Consider the following 14,595-nt stretch of genomic DNA (forward strand, 5'->3'; position numbering starts at 1 on the left):
AACTTTTTTTGCACCATTTTGTGCAGCAGTAATCTGCACGTATATTAAGTTTTAAAGGTATCCTTTTGTACATGCAAGGGCAACAAGAATACTCTAAAGATAACAGAAATATCTCTATCATGCGCACCAAGAAAATATGGATCCTATTAAATGTCTGCCCATGGCTCCACCCCCTATACCCACCCTATGACCCACCCCCTAGCCCCCAGCCTTACTTGATTAGTACCTGCAATTATTTGTTTCCTTTTAAAGCACTGGGTAGTAGGGAAAGTCAGTAATTGCTATACGCTACCTAGCAATTATGGTACTCATTATAGATGCAGAGATAGCACATTCATTATGCTCGTGTAATAGCCACTGGTTTCCCCTGCTGTAAAGTGGCAGTAGCAGTTACACATCTGGTAATATTGCCATTGTAATGCAGTAATATCTCAAACCTTTAAACTGAATAAGAGTGCTGTAAAACACTTGGCAGGGGTGTCACTATGCTATTTGGAGACTGTGACCTGTAACCGAAGAAGTTTATGATATTGCAACATTTTCAATTAAGTTTGCACATACATTACACTGAATATTTTCTTCGCCAAGTGGTATTTTGCCATAATAATGTGTATGTTACTTATCTGTATGTCTTACCTTCGCGAATAGTATTGGTGCTAGGGAACACAACACTAAATAACTGCTGATGTTCGCTGAGAAATTCTCTCCAACTTTATCGAGCTGCTGAACTGCTGAAAACAAAATCTATTGCAGTATTTATAATGGAGTAAACATTCAGGAAAAAAAACTATCAAACCTTTTTCCTTTGAGAAGTATTACCCCACAATATTGTGCAGACGATAGAAGTAAAAAACAAATCTCCGTATCATACCCTGATTCAGTAACACTTTTGTTTTAACGTTCTTTGATTTCCAGATATTTGCTTTATTGGTTAAAGTGGAAGACATAATTTTTTTTGTGAGAATATTCGAAAGGGCTTTACAGAGCTACACTGCTGTATATAGTAATGCATTACAAAGCATTCTAAAACTAGGGTCTCTTAACAAATCTGTTGAAATTAACAGTAAGAAAGGACTACTTGCCCAATAAATCTTACCTGACTTTTACTCTGCATGTTGTAGCAACTAAGTCATTATTTGGGGCCTGGTTTAGAAATTTGAAGTGACATAGGGTCTCATTACGGCGGCGGTCAGACAAGCGTCTGATAACCATTGCTGCGGGAAGGAGAGCCAACGACATGTAGTCACCGGTACAACCCGCCATATTATGATACGATTACCATGTAAGTGATAGGAAACATAGAGTGTACTATTGGGGCTTGTGCTACAAACTGGAAAAGGGCCACAACACAAGCCACAGTAGTAAAAGGCATGTGTGTACACATCCATGAACTATGTGCCATGCACCATGTGGTGTCTGGCCTACGGTGCATGGAAGTTTGGAACGACACCACGAATGCCCCCCTGGCCACAAAGCAGAGACCCACGGGGGACGGGGGCACTGCTTGAGGACCCCAAAGTCACTTTCCAACATCCTTATCATGCATGGTGGTGGGACCACCATGAAAAAACTGTGGGAAATGTACATTGTAATCCCTACAGCAGTGCCTACGCAGGCTTCACCTTGATAGTAGGGATTACAGTTCAACCGCTGCCCCAATGGGCTCCTTGAGTCTGTCAGAGGTGGCGGCTTGTCCCTCTGCCCACGGTTGTCTGACCGACTGCATCATAATGCGGTTGTCCGACCGCTATCCTGGATGTCGGTGGGACTGCCACCAATGACCTGTCAGTGGCGGTCACATCGACATTATAATATGGCCCATAATTCTTATATACTCTTCTAAATTCTTCATATAAAGGAACAGTCTACAAAATTGTGCTGGTAAAATGCCTTCAAAAATCACATTGGTTCGATTTCTGGCAAATATAAAATTTACTACATCTTTCCAGAAAAGACAGAATTATTTTCTTTATTTTGACCAGATTGTTTCAGAACAAAAGCTTTGACTACATATCTGCAACTAGTGGTGTAACACAAAACGATGGGGCCTACTTGCAGAATGTGATGCAGGCCCTGTGTCTCCTATATCTAAAGGTTATTCATTAATGTTGGCTTCAATGGGAGCCCCTGAATGGTTGGGGCCCCCCTGTGGGGCATGGCCTGGAGGGGGTTGTGATATGCCCTGGCAAGCAACTCCTAACAAAGTGTGAGTTAGTAACCTCTTGCTCAAAATGTTTTGCTGTATATTCATAGGAGCAATTTAAATGACTTGGTGTGTCTGTGTGTTTCTGTGCATTGCATTGACACAGAGCTAAGAAAAGAGCCCTACATAGATCCACGTTTAATGTGTGCCGAGTACAGACTAGTCAGTTCAGTTCATTTCAATTCATTTAACTTTATTTGATTTTATGATAAAATTATAAAAGTGAACAGCACATACAACAGTAGATATAAAAGTAGACAGCTCCATATATAGGAGCAAAAATATATAAGAAAACCTAAGATACATTACATTGAATATAAAAAACTGTTTAAAAAAAGTTAAATTACATAGATCCAATGGGACCTATATTAACCCAATGGTAACTAAATCCCTGCATTGCAGACTTTTTGAATAGTTGAAAGGACCCCAGAAAGAAAAAAAGGACCAAAAAAACATACTTTTGGTGATGCTAGTAGCTGTAAATAAAGATATGCTAGTCTGATTTGCCTAAAGTGCGCCTAGACCAAAAGAGGCCTGATATACTTGTAGGAAACACAAGCACAATATGCATGAAGTCACAGATCGAAATATTATCTCAACTACAAAAAAGCAGATTGGACAACTTATACCAGGCCCCCTTTGGGAAAAAAAGCAGATGAAAAATATATCACCTTAAAACGTTAAAAGACATTGTTGCCTATTAGACATATTCAAAAGGAGATAGGGCCCGATGTAGGTAAACGCGATTTTCCGATTTCAAAATACCGAGGCGGGCCGAATCGGTATTCTGAAATCGGAAAACGAGATGTAGGGAAAAAAAAACGAATGAATACCGAATCGGTCGGCATCGGTAATGAGAATCGGTACGTTCCGATTCGGCTCGGTCCGAATCGGAAAGTACCGAATCGGCCAACAACGAATCGGAAATCACCGAATCGGCTACCACCGAATCGGATATTCCCGAATCGGCGAATACCGATTCGGTAAAAGCCGAATCGGTAAAATCCGATTCGGCAATCATAGATTCGTAGCCATGAAAACACACCCATGGCGAAAAAGCCCATAGGAATGCATTGAATGAACCGATTCGGCTTTTACCGATTCGGATAATACCGATTCGGATTTCACCGAATCGGATATTACCGAATCGGTAAAAGCCGAATCGGCAATAGGCGATTCAGCCAATGAGGTGGCTCCCCCTCCCCCACCCAAACAGGGAGTGGCAACCCTGGCAGGTGCAGCTAATTAAGAAGTTTCTGGAAAGCCAGCCTGAGCTCAACACTCACAGTTAGCTGCAGTGGGAGAAGGAGGTTGCCAACTGAACTGGAGAACATGGCAGAGCAGTCAGAAAGCCAGAAGTCCTCCCAGAAGAGGAAGCCCAAGTTCACCACCACCGAACTTCAGGTGCTGGTTGAGGAGGTGGTGAGGGTGCACCGCCAGCTGTTTGGCAAGCTGTCCCTCAACGTGCCAGACAGCACCAAGAGGAGAATCTGGGCCGACATCGCCCAGAAGGTGAATGCTGCGGGTGTCACCCCCAGGTCCATAGAAGAACTGAAAAAGAGGTTTTATGACATCCGCAGCCTCACCAAAAGGAAGATGGGTGAGTTCCAGAGGCAGGCTGGACACACTGGAGGAGGCACGAACCCGGCGCCACCCCTCACCGAGCTGGAGGAACTGGTCTCCAGCACCATTGAGAGGGAGAGTGTCGTTGGTATCGGGACCCTGGACAGCTCTGCGAGAGCTACAGCTACAGGTAAGAAGCATGCGCATCATGACACACCCTACCAGACACCTCCCCATTAGACACAATGCATAGGCAAACCCCAGCACTGTACTGTCACCAACATACAAGAGACAAGCATCATGGTACATGTAGTCAGCAGAAGTTAGCTAAATATGTCAGTGCAGAATCACAAGACAGGAAACAGTGTGACACAGTGTAAGGAGATGCAAGGACATGTGGAATGCCATAATTGTACTGACTGTAATACATCGGCACTCAGTTTACAAATGCTTCTTTGTACCTAGGGGCCCCATCAGGCGGAACAACTGTGACAGCAGAGGGAGCAGCACCGTCCAACACTGCAGTCGCAGGGCCGAGCACCAGCCAGGCTGGCCAGGAGGAGGATGAGGAAGGAGACACCCCAGGGCTAGGTATGGAGGGAGTCCTGGTCATTGACTTCCATGCAGTGCACTCCCCAGTACTGCCCAGCACACCCCCTTGCAATTCTCCCCAGAAAACTCCCCTACAAGGCACACCATTCCGCCTACACCAGCTCCTGCCGCAACCGTGGCCTTGCCACCTGTTCAACCTGTCCTGGGAGCAGGGGCTCAGGGACCGGCCAGCACCACACCCCCACCAGTGGCACCCCAGCCCACTCAGCAGGCCGGAAGCAGCAGTGCCCGGCGCCGTAACATCACCACCACTGCTGCACCAGCACGGGAGGCCAGTGTGTTCCTGGGCCTGGAAGGACAGATGGTTAAAATCCAGAGGCAACAGGCAAGATCCACCATGGCCTGCCAACGCCAGCTCCTGCAGCACAACATGCAAATGGGAGAGTTGGTCAAGGGATTCCAGGCCGTCGTGGAATCCAACAAGGAGGTGGCAGCAGGGTTAGGCAGGCTGACCACTGCCATCACCCACTCATCTGCCAGACAGGAGGAGCATGAGCTGGTGCGCAGGCGGGATGCCCGGGTTCTGAACCGCGCCATGGGCCGCCTTGCAGCGGCGACGGCACAACTGTGCCATCGCAGCGCCAACCAAGAATCCGTCCTCAGTCAGCATACGGCTGAGCTCACTAGGGGGATGGCCAGGATCACCACGGCTATGGAGGCCATGATAATTTCAAACACCGCCTCCAATCCTGCCCTGGACCTGGGTGATGCTGGAGACAGCAGCAGCCGCAGCAGCCCGGCCAGCGCTGCGTCTGAGCCACGGAGGAGCACCAGGCGATCCGCTGATGCTGCTGGGCATTCAGAGGGGGCTGAGGGACACCCCAGTGGGTCTGGCAAGCGGGCGAAAAAATAGCCTGGCAAGGGCAGATGAGGCAACCAGAACCCTGGACTTTATTTGATTTTACATACTCCATTTTTTGATGCACATCAGTGCTGTAACTGTGGTGCAACACTATTAAAATTTGTTTTTTGCAAGCAACATTTAGCTGTCTTTGCATCTGTACTCAGTCAGAAATAGTTCTCAGTGATCTCCTCACGTCTGTATCTGCCATCACTTGGCGTACACACCCCAGCTGGCTGTGTCAGTGGCACAGCTTCGTCGTCGTCATGGTCCTCGTAGTCAGACAACTCCACCTCAGTGCTCTTCTTGACCGCAAGGTTGTGTAACATTGCACATACAGCTATGATCTTGCAGCAGGTGATGGGGGTATACTGCCTTGCACCTCCACTCTTGTGCAGGCATCTGAATCTACTTTTCCAGATGCCAAAGGTCAGTTCAACAACATTCCTTGTGCGTATGTGGGCCCGGTTATACCTCCTTTGGCTGGGTGTGGAGGGGTTGAGGTAGGGGGTGAGTATGAATGAGCGGAGGGCATATGCACTGTCGCCTGGAAGAGAAAGGGGTCACATTAGACACATGCATACATGTATTACACCTACCTACTATGTGTTATGGGGGTCTGATGATGTGTCTCACCTAGGAGGTATCCTTCTCCAAATTCGCCAGCCATCAGCCGTGCATATATGCCGCTCTGTTGGAATATATAGGAGTCATGGGTACTCCCTGGAAATTTTGCTACCAGGTCTGTGATGGTGCACTTGGCATTGCAGATCACCTGCACGTTGATGGTGTGTGTAGATTTCCGATTGCGGTATATGTATTCGGTGTCCGCTGGTGGGCAAATCGGAATGTGTGTGCCATCTATGCAACCGATGATTTGGGGAAATTGTGCCATCTGGTAGAAGTCAGCTTTAGTTTGTAGCAGTTCTGCGTGGGTTGCAGGGAAAGAGATGTATTGGTCCATCCTGTCTATCATGGCGTCAAGGAATATGTGGAAGAACATTGACAGGCTGCTCTGGCTCACCCCTCCTGCTGCTGCTACTCCACTTTGATAGCTGCCAGACGCTAGCAGGTGTAGGCTGCATAGCACCTGGACGTGCGCAGGGATGGCGTGTGCCCTTGGGGTGTGGTGGTCCAAGAATGGCTTAAGGTCCCTGATGAGCTCAAGTATGGTGTCAGAGTCCAGCCTGTATCTCTGTAGGATCTCAGCCTCAGTGAGCATGAACAGGGTTATCCTCTGTCTGTAGACCTGTTCATTTCTTAGCCATTCCCTCTGTCCTTCCTGCTGTAGCCGTAGCCACCTCGCAATGACATAGAAAGCTGCCATCCTGCAAGTTGCAATGCATTTTGGGACTGTTTATATGGGTTGGAGTTGGTTACCACCTGATTGCAATCCATGGTAAATACCGAGTGAATTCTACCGATTTTGAGCCGATTTCGGTGTTTCTGTGCCTCCCTACATCTCCCCAACTGTCGGAATCGGGGAATTTCCCGATCGGAGATTCATACGAATCGGCATGTTTTCCGATTCGGCTCATGTCCGAATCGGTATTTGTACCGATTCGGTACATGGACCGATTCGGTGATTTTCCGAATCGGTGTCACTAACGATTCGGTACATGGACCGAATCGGTGATTTTCCGATTCGGTGTCACTAACGATTCGGTACATGGACCGAATCGGTGATTTTCCGATTCGGTGTCACTAACGATTCGGTACATGGACCGAATCGGTGAATTTCCGATTCGGTGCCACTAACGATTCGGTACATGGACCGAATCGGTCTTTGCATCCGAATGGGTGTTTTTCCGATTCGTTACATATCCGATTTTCGGTATGTACGTATCGGATTCTTTCCCATTCGGTACTCATTCCGATTCGGTTTTCTATCCGATTCTTTCTGTTTTTGGTTCCCTACATCTCGATGGCTGTTTACCGATCGGTAAGGGCCAAAAATCGGTATTTTCGGCCGTTACCGATCGGTAACGCCCTACCTACATCGGGCCCATAGTGCTCTAATCCACTTACAGATCTAACCAGGACATACTTCCAATGGTATGTTTTGTCATTGGAGAATTTTTCCTTTCAGTAGTCACCCTTTGGCAAAAAATCTGGGGCATATTACCAAGAACCTCATTAAAATGATTGCCGTTTTAGCGGCAGGAAACTGCCACTAAAACGATGATAATGGGTTTGCTAATATGCGTTATAGAATTCTAATAGAAGCCCAGGTTAGATGTGCAGGACATCTAACCTGGGCTTCTTTTGGAATTCTATAACGCATATTAGCAAGCCCATTATCGCCGTCTTAGCATCAGTTTCCTGCCGCTAAAACAGCGATAATTTTAACGGGGTTCTTGCTAATATGCCCCTTTGATTATGCAGTGCAAGTTTCTTTTTTGTTATTCCACCAGGGTTAGAATATAGGCCTGGATTTCCTAATTCTTTAAACAATCTTTTTAGGTATTGTAACCATGGAATAAAAACTCAGGGAATCAGAGAGAAGTAGGTAAACCCATACCTGAAGAAGGCAACCCGTTGTTGGAGAAAGTTGTCCAACACATTAAGAAATCAGGTTAATAATTTTGAAGAATGTGAGTCCTTTGCAAGTAATACATCTGGAATTGCCTTTTTACTGGGAAGCTCCTAATTGTAGCACTTGGTAACTCTCAGGGTATTTGAAATATGCAGTACAAGGCCTACTTTGGGGAAGTGGTGTAGGATTGCAGTCCCAATTTTCTTGCAGACATAGGTAACACACAATAAGTTATTGTCCATGCACTGCTTTCTTAAATGGAAAAGTACATTTATTGCACACATACTACTAAATACTAGGCATTAAATTACAAATATGCACATCAGGTAGATGGAAATACCTTTGGTGACACCCTCATAACACCTTGACCCCCAATGAGTGCTAAACCCCATAATCACAGTGCTTCCCACCTATATCACATGTAACACCACTTTACAATGGGGTGTAATTATACCTAAAGGCAGCCTATTGTCTTTGTTATGGGTCACCACATTAATATTAACCCCAGACTGAGACCTCCGCGGAGTGTGTGGAGATTTGCCTTCTCTGTGTTGCGCGGAGAAGGCAAATCTCTGCACACTCCACAGCGGAGCTCAGTTGACCAGCCCCTGCCTCCACCCCCATTATAAAAAGTAATTAAACATTATTAAAAAATAAATTCAAATCCACTTACCTGGCATGCAGTGTCTCCGGGTTGCCCTCCTCCTCTTCTGTGCCCTCTCGTTGTTCCTTTTGAAAACTGTGCATGCGTGCACCCACGCCGCATGTGAGGGTGCGCGTGCATGCGCAGTTCTCACAAGGATTGCCGAGACGCAAAGAAGAGGAAGAGGGCAGCCTCGGGACGCCGCATGCCAGGGAAGTGGTTTTAAATGTATTTTTTAATAAAGTTTAATCACTTTTTATAATGGGGTGGAGGTGGGTGGCGGAGCCTTGCGGAGTTCCACAGAGTTTGTAGCCCCACTACGCACACTACGCCTGAGGTAAATCAATATATATAAGACAAGCCTATCGGTCTAATCAAGGGATCACCACATCAACATACACAAGGCATATCTACAGTCTTTGTCAAGGCATTACAACTGTATTGAAACAATAATTCTAACTTTCAATATTAAAACCAATGGGAACAAGTATCATAGTCAAATACAGTCATCAAAGCATATGCATTATGATGTTTATCAATAAATATTTAAATACATCATTAATGTTCTAAACAATCAAAGATATGTGTGGAGTCTTTCTTTTACACACCTTAGGTCACAATGTGCAGCCACCGGGCCAACCACCTAGGATCCCTGTACTCTATCGCTGTGGAGCGAAACCTTCAGCCCAGGGAGTACTTTGAAAAAATGATCCCCTTTACTAGGAGTTGTGAAGTTTGTGTCCATGAACATTGTTTTAAAAATAATTCTTGGGTTTCTGCTGCATTCCCTGAAACCCCCTGCAACTCTTTTATCATTTGTTGGTGAAGCCCCTGGAGCTCCTTGGGGCTCCACAAGGCACAAGGAATATTTAAATTAGCCCTTACATGGCATTTTAAGGGGATCAAGGCACAAACAATGCATATTTAAATTGCAGGCCCAGGTGGAGGTAAGTGGCTTCGCAATGCAATTCTTGTTTCTGTGTTTTCCCTCTATATTTAGCTGCCCCAGTCCCAGCCGGGGCACCAAACGCCTGCTATTTTGTTGGGTCTGAAGAGAGTGCACTGTCACCCTGCCCTTCTGGCTCCCCACCTGACCGACATTGTCCCATGTGAGTGCGTGAGCCAGTGGGTATGCCGGCGAGCTCATTCTCTCATCTGTGGCATTATCCCTGTGCTCCTGCTGTGCTTCTCATCTCCCCTCAGTTTTGGCCGCCTGGCGGGGGAGGTGGCACGGCTAAAGTGAGTATCTCAGTGACACTTCCCTCTTCCTCTATTACCCAGGTGACCGGGTTCCAGGGGCGTTTTAAATTTTCAATTCAAAATAGCTTTATTTTGACAGTTTTTTTCATAAAAAGCATCGCAACATAAAATACAATATTAACAATAAAAGATTTTTCCAATAGGCATGAACATTCATTATAAAAATGATCAAGTCATAGGAAAAGCAGTTTAAAAGTTGAATCATAAGATTAAAACACCATGGAACAGCGAGTGTACCATGATAACATTAAAATAGAAAAGGGGCACGACTCAGATGAAAACAACCAATGAGTCCTACAGATGTCAATAGCAATTTAACAAGAAACAATTCATTAAAGCTGGGTCATGTGGATTAAAACACCAGCAAAAATAAGCAATGTAAACATTTATCATAGATGGACAGCACTAGGGCTCGGCAAGAGAGAAAATGTATAGATAGCGCCCCATAAGAAAGCAAACGCAGAATGATAATACATACAATTTCAACACATCCATAAACTATAGAGAAGTCACATCCTATCATTGGTACAATAGCAGCCAGCGAGAATTAGCTAAAGTACAAACTTCCGTGGGTGTACAAGACCTGAACTCAGAAGAGACAATCTACTAGCATCCCAGACAGGCAAATGTGATGCCGAAGTTGTTGTCAGTTGTCTTTTCAAACTGTTGACTTTACATGCTTGATTGGTCTAATTTGTATCAGATTTTGATCTGATGCACCACATCCACCTTAGAAATTGTGCTAGGGGGATTGCGTAGCAGGAGGAGGGGTCCATCGACTAAAGTCTCAGGGCAATAATACTTTCTCTGGTACCCAATTTCTTGCAAGTCTGCACTAGCCAGACCTTGTGGGGAGCTGCATAAGCAGGACAGACACACAGAATATGAAAGTAAGTGTCTGCATGCACGACGGGGCATTTTGTTATCTCCCAGTGATGACTATTTAGCTGTAAAGGTTTTTAGAGGCAGGGAACCCACTCTAAATTGAAATTAAAGTTTGCGATCAAGAAGTTTTGTTATTCCCAATAGAGTTCACAACAAGGACATGGTTTTGTTGAAATAAAACTCCCAGTCAATGTAGTACAATCACTTGCTCGAATAATATTTTGCCCCACCGTTCTCCAGTATCTTTCCTTCATAGCTTCTTTACATAGGACTGCATACTAGATGGTTTATTCCACAGGTTACACAAGCCCATGAACATCAGTGCCCCTTTGATATCTCTAAGCCAGCCTATTTTATAAAAGTGGTCAGCCTCAACAACATCCCTAAGACGACTTGCATAAGTGATCAATTCAGGGGTGCTCCATATTCTATGCCAGTATAATATGAGACGAAGCCTAGCTAAATCAACCAGCGAGTTCCTTCCTAGGTCATTGAGCAATAAGAGGGTTGGAGTGCTTTTGGGGAGACTAGTAAGTGTTCATAGGAACCTATTTTCTGCAGATGCTAGCTTAGTCAGATTCTCAAACCCCCATGGCTCCGACTCGCAGAGAACTGATCTCACCACCTTTGCATTATAGATTTTTAGTGCAGAACTTACTGGTTTTGTCAGAGATTTTCTGAATTCAGCATTTTGCTTCGGCTAATTGTCTGTATTTTAATGTCATTGTTTCAATGTGAGGTCTTCATTTCATCTTTTTCTCCAAAGCAAGGCCTAAATAAGTAAAGGCATATTGCTCTAGGGGCACACCCTCCATGGAAAGTCTGCCTCTTAAGGATCTGTGCTTGTTACAACTCATAAGTTTGGTTTTGGCTGCATTAATATCTAACCCTCGAAGCTTACAAAATTCTTCAAATTATGTCAACGCACGCTGTAACGCGCTTGATATTTTGGAAATGATAAGTGTGTCGTCGGCAAACATTAGGATTGGTACCTAGAACCTGCTAGTGTTGAGGCATCGGTGGACGTAAGAGATAAAAATTTGGCAATCTCATTGATAAAAAGGGAGAACAGTGTTGGGACCAAAACACACCCTTGGCGCACTCCCTTTTCAACTGGAAAGGGTCTGTGATGTTCCCTTGCATGCCGCAGCATATTTGTGCAAACGTGTTCTTGTGGAGGCGAACTAAAAGGGATAGCAGATCCATCGGTATGCCTAAGTCCCGGAGCACCACTCAGACCTTGTTGCGCGAGACTAAGTCAAAGGCTGATTTTAAATCGACAAAGGCAGCATGCATGCTACCTTCACCAAGTGCCACTGTTCGCCAGTATATTTGAATACATCTAAAAACTATTGTACTTATGTGCGCATGTAAACCAGTTAAAATATCATTAGCTTCTATCCACTCTCGTACCTTTTCCAGGACCAGATGTGATACCACCTTTTGAAAGGAATCAATGAGGCTAATGGGCCTGTAATTCCCGGGCAAAGATCTATCACTCTTTTTATAGACTGATATAATCTCTGCTGCCCCTCCACGAGTCTGGAATGGGGGAGCCTTGAACAATAGGATTTGCTCTTATATACCTGCCCCCCTTCTCCTTATCATGTAGAAAGACATCAGCGGGAATACTAACAAAGCCCAGGGCTCTTCCCCCGTGATGGCATTAAGGGCAGCCTGTACATCAGCAGGCTCAAAAACCAGGCCAAATAGATAACAAGGGGCAGCTACTAAGGGTTCGCTTTCCTCTTCATTGTTGTTGCTATACTGATGGGCAAAATATTTTACCCAGGATTCTGGAGCAACATGGTTTTCTGGGGGAGGAGGGTGTCCACCCATACCGCATTTTACAAGAGACCAAAAATGTTGTAGTTGATCCTTGTGCACGGTGATTTCAGTTCCTGCCATCTACCTTCGTCTGACTCTTTCTTTGCCTTGGCCTGTACTGTTTCAGATGCCTTTCTGACATTCCTTATCATACTCAATTTTTTTCATCTAATGGCTTCCACTAGAAATTTACGAGCTAACTTACATTCTTTATTATGCCAATTATGTTGAGGTTTAGCATGAGAGCCTCTGTCACTATATGGTCTTTGGAAATAAGATCGCATGTTATCAAATAAGTAGTTATGGATAGTAGTTATCAAGCCTAATTGTTGGGAGTTACTAGAGAGATCCACCATCTCTGCTGACGCATCTTCCACATCCTTACTGATGGAGGACAATGTATCAATGTTCTCTATTATTTTAGACCATTTAAACCTCTGTGTATCATTGCTGACCAGTAGATCACTAGTAGATGTTTATTTTGGGGATTGTGTTGATTCATCTGGTTGCATAAGGCAAAAAGTAGAGCAAAGTGGATGATGATCGCTCTCCACTCACTCTGTAACAGCTATGTTAATAAAGGCATGCCATAACTTTAGTTCAACAAGGAGATAATCAATTCAGCTGAAATGGTGGACAATATTGGAGGTGCTAAGCCCTTCCTGTCGGAGATGGTTCTACCATTAGCCGCCCTAATACCTCTTTCTAGGCAGAATGCTTTCAGTTGTATCCCTGCTTCTGTCCATCTTTTTATAGGGGATATCTCTAGATTAGATACGTAACATGCAGCATCTCTCTCAACTGCCAGATCGCTGTCCTCAAAGTCTAATGGCTCAAAGGTTACATTGAAATCTCCAGCTAATATAACTGAAGATTCACCTGCTAATTTTTCCATGAACTCATCTACGGCCTCTATGATGTCAGATTTCCTCCCACCTCTGACCCCTCTTGGGGATATGTTATTGAAATCAATATTACTAGGGGGGGAGGAGCCAAGCTCGACATCGTGATGGCCGCACGGTAGCTCGGCTCCGCCGGCCTCCCTGCCCAGACTCATCTATCCTGCCGCCCATCCTGCCCAAAAACGATAACATTTTATAGATGAAGGTCTGCTGATACTTACCACCCGTCCTGGTGGCTCCGGCGCTCAGTGGGTCCGCAGCGGCGTCCTCCCAGGAAGTGCGGCCTCTGTAGAGTGGAGACCAGGGCCTTGCCTTCAGCGAGTAGCCGGCGAGAGGGTGTCGGTGGCGGCCTCGGGTGGAGGATGGAGGCCGGCCGGAGGAGGCCATTGTGCGAAAAAGCCGGAGGCAACTGAACGCGCCTAGGACTACGATCCGGTGGTCCAGAGGTGAGGTGCGGCAAGTTGTGTGTGGGGGACGCCGTCTTGGTGGCTCCCCCCCTTGTTGCCTTGCCCGGCCATTCCGACTTCCATCGCTCGGTGGTGGAGAGTGGTTCCAGCGGAGCGTTGGCGCCAGCGGGTCCCCCTCTTTTGGTGGCCCTCATCTTTGCACCGAGGTTGCTGTTTGGATGCTTGAGGGGGATCCCGCGGGGGCCCTGCTTGTGAGCCCGCCCCAGGAGTTGGTTTCGAAAGGACGGCGCAGTAATCGCAAAATGGCGGCTGATGCCGTATGCTGTGGAACGCCCCGGGATGTTGATGCTGTACCTCTGTGCCGTGATGGGGCATGCACTGGGGAGTGTGAACCCACGATTGGCGACGTCCTACGAGCGCTGAAGATTTGGCAAGTGACCTTGGCCCGGGATTCCTGTGTGCAAGACAAGGTGGTGACCGCCATTGCTCCCGGGCCGTCCCTCAGAGATGTGGAGGGGCCCGAGGTGGTTTCTGTCTGTTTCCCGCACTTTGGCGGGGTAGCGATGTCTTGGTTCGCATGCAGGAAGATTTGTTGGCGATCATTGACACTGATGTACAGGACTGCCGTAAACAGCTTTTGCATTGCCTTCGGCGGAGGAGATCCCGTGAGTTGCTTCCATTGGCCATTTAGCGGTTTCTCCATGGCCTTTTCTCTCCGCTTTGTTTTATGCCCGCTACCTTTCTATACATCGAGGCGATAGCTAAGAAAGGACTGGGGTGAGCCTGGTTTTTTCATCCGGAGGACTGCTGTTCAAGGCACGGAGTTATGGACTGCCACAGATTGAGATAATTTGTCGAATCCTTAATATGTATGGCTATCTGAAAACATGCCAGCTTCGTTTTGGGCTGCACTAAA

The sequence above is a fragment of the Lissotriton vulgaris genome, chromosome 4_1 (genome assembly GCF_964263255.1).
Source record: "Lissotriton vulgaris chromosome 4_1, aLisVul1.2, whole genome shotgun sequence".
NCBI classification, from domain to species: domain Eukaryota; kingdom Metazoa; phylum Chordata; class Amphibia; order Caudata; family Salamandridae; genus Lissotriton; species Lissotriton vulgaris.